The sequence below is a fragment of the Pongo abelii genome, chromosome 8 (assembly GCF_028885655.2).
Source record: "Pongo abelii isolate AG06213 chromosome 8, NHGRI_mPonAbe1-v2.0_pri, whole genome shotgun sequence".
Taxonomy (NCBI): domain Eukaryota; kingdom Metazoa; phylum Chordata; class Mammalia; order Primates; family Hominidae; genus Pongo; species Pongo abelii.
The window spans coordinates 132,553,064-132,556,359 of NC_071993.2; the positions used below are offsets into that span (position 1 = coordinate 132,553,064).

Genomic DNA, 3,296 nt, shown 5'->3' on the forward strand with positions numbered 1-3,296 from the left:
CAGAGATTAAGTACAATTCTCATCCCACATGATATCAAAGGTACAGGATTTATCATCGCTGCTGTGAATGCCCTTCAGTAACAGACCCCCAGGGACACACTATAGGTAGACAAGCTGGGTTTCTTTCTCCTTGCAGTGAGGGAGAACACACACCATGGGGAGCTGTAGGGTGTCTCAGTGGGAGGATGTTAGAAAGAAACTATTATAGGATTTTGGCTTTGGTTGGGTGATTTGGGGGTGTGTCTAAGGAAGCGGAGCTTTCTTCTAGGTTGTATGCTGTCAGAAAGCAGGGCAATTATATGATTGGGTAGCTCAATAAATCTTATCTATCAGGAGGCGAAACTGGGGCAAGCTCCCCCTCCCCCACAATCATCAAAATGTTATTGGAAAACCAATACCAAAATAGGAGATCACTGCTCTATATCTTACAGAATCAAACATAATTACATCATCTTGTTAGATTCACTAGAATTACTGAACTGATAAGGTTTTCTGCAACAAACACAAAGTCAGGAAGTTGTGTGGGTGATTAGCGTTGCTTTCTGGTAAATGAGCATCCTTCTTTTGGTCTGGCTTTTCCCCCTGCAGGCTGGCACAACCCTGTTGAACAGCCTACACAAAGAACTACTGTCTAAGGATGGATGGAAATCCTGTTAATCTTGGTGCAACCTGTACATTTTATATCCATTAAATAGGAATTTGGATTTTGAACTAGCTGCTTCTTTTTATGTTTTTTTCTTATTTCTCTTCCAAGGATGGATATAGTAAATCCTCTAGCCAAAGGCATGCTGATCGTTATCTATATCAACCTACCTATATATAGATGGATATAGCTATCAAAATCTTATCTATAGGGAGGGGGAGACCAGCACAAGGAAAAAGCTAGAATTGGTAAAGAGGTAGCAGTCACTTATTTTCTCTGATAGATGGGGTGTTTGGTATTTTCTGGGTGGCATAATGACCTTGTTATTGTCTGCGCTTAGATAAAATTATAGAGTAGCCTTGCTTTGTCTCATTTTATCAGTCTCAGAATAACTTTGAGTTTGGTATTATATGAGATCGTGTCTAATTGGAAAATTGTGTGATCTATCTGACAGCCAGACAAGCTTTGGAATGTCAGTTTTTTCTGTCTCAATGCTAACCCTGATCACCTTTCTTTGCCAAATTCTTTCACCATAGAGGTACTTTTCTGTCTTTCTATTCTCTAGTCTTTGGAAGAAAGTGATAAAGTGTAGCTGACGTTTAAGGGGTGGGGAGTTATGCTCTACCTCCTTGAGGGGTTAGCCCTGAAATTGCAAATCTCTTTTTTGCTTAGGCTGGTTTGAGTTGGGGTTTGGGGAACCCCAAACGGTCCTGATGCCTGTTCTCAGGCCTCGGTGTCCCCCTTGCTGGACGTCTGCTTTTGTCAGGGCCTGGCCTCCTATCTGGAATTCTGGTTCCTGCAGCCCAGACCCTTCTCTCTGAATCTGTCTCTGCTAAGATATTGTGAGATCCAGCCTCATTACGGGGAGCGCCTGGACTGGCTTTTCCTCCTCCTTCTGGTCACCTGGCTCTGTCCTCTGTTACCTGGAGTGACTCCCCGCCCTGCACTGCTCCCCTGGCTCCAGGTGAGTGGGGCCCCAGAGGTAGGGTTTCCACTGGGAAGGGTCAGTCCCATGACTATGCTGTTGAATGAATGACCTCAGGATGCATCCTCTTGAAAGCACAGAGACCTGGGACAGAAATGAAAGCAGGGTGGACTCAGGGTCGGAGAGGTGGGAACACCTCAGTGGCCATTTCTGTGCCTGGCTTCCATGAAGATGCAAGTGGATTTCCAAACTCCAGAAAATGAGTGGTACCTTGTAAGCCATCACTCTCCTCCTTCATGAATCAAGTCAACTCCCACTTTTATCTCTCCAAGTGCTCTTGAGCCTCAGGGTACCAGGGGGAGGTTCAAATGGCTGCTGCTCAGGCAGACTGCAAGGTGTCCCCTCTTGGCCTCAAGCCAGACAGATGTCAGCTGAAGTGGATGAAAGGTGGCTGGTGTCATGATTAGGAATATGTGTGAAGTCCCTCAGACCAAGGTCTGAGTCCTGCCTTTACCAATGGTGAGTGTGGACTGTGAACATTACTTAACCTTGCCAATATCCAAAGTCCTATCTGTAAAATGGAGATAAAATTAGAATGAAACATCTAAAATTATTATTCTTCAACTGTTTTAAATGACAAAAGCATCAATGTCATGTATCAGCCTAACTAGTAGCCTCCACCCCATGGACCTGCTGTTGGAAAGATGAGGAGAGAGACTGGTGCTGGTATCCATTCGTCCATGCCAAGCCTTTAACATGCGTTAGCCACTGGGGCAGCTGTGCTTATTTTAGTTCCTCTTATTAATGAAAAAATTATTACAAAGTCACCAAGGAGATGTCTTTAAAAACAGATGAAGGAAGATGACATGTCCAGACCAATGAATTGGATTCTCAGTTTTTTTCCAGTTATCGTGTTGTAGGGGAATGTCCTGTATCAATGAAGAACCTGTTGGGGGTCCATCCTACGTATCAACTAAGAACCAAACGTGCTTCTGGGATGCTAAGGTGTCCACCACGCTCCAGGCAGGGACTAAGTCTGAAAATTTGGCCTGAACAGAAAATCAAGTACTACTCAATGTGTCTGTCTAGGAACAATAAAATATCATACTAATGGAAGAAGAATATCTAGCAAACGAAGTAAGCAGCAGCATTCTGGCTCCGAGCTGGGATGATCTAAAGAAAATAGGTTGCTCTTTAAAAAAAAAAAAAATCCAAGGAAACAAAATAGAAGCTTTTGTTCTGCACTAGAAAAGATAGAGTTCTTTCACTTCGGCAGTCAGTTGCTGTACACCACAAGCATCCTTCTGTGTAGGAAAATCAATAAAGACAATAAATAAATGGCAATCCCATTGAGGGCTGCTTACTAAGTGATTAAATGTTTCAAACCCCAAATACTTGCATGCTTCAGGGATACAAATCTGAATGAACATATGTAAATGGAATTAATGCTCAAATAATTTTCCAGTTACTTAGCACAAATGTGCAATTATTAATACTGCCATAATTTATGTTTGAATATTTATCCTCATTTTCCTAAGCATAAAACCTTTAATCTACTTTTCTGACATCATTTGAAAATAGATGTGGGAATCTTTTTAATCACCGTAGGCTTTTTGTGGAGAGGGAAAGGAGACCAAAGAAAGTCTTTCAGGGACACTTGTTCTAAGGTGAGGCTGGACAATGTCAGATGTCTCTACTTCCCCCCGAGAAAGGGGAGCACATGGTCTT

General features: G+C 42.7%; 1 pseudogene; it reads right to left on the reverse strand.

Moving 5' to 3' along the window:
- Positions 1 to 529: 529 nt before the first annotated feature.
- Positions 530 to 688, reverse strand: LOC112135147 (small ribosomal subunit protein eS27-like; annotated as a pseudogene).
- Positions 689 to 3,296: the final 2,608 nt, after the last annotated feature.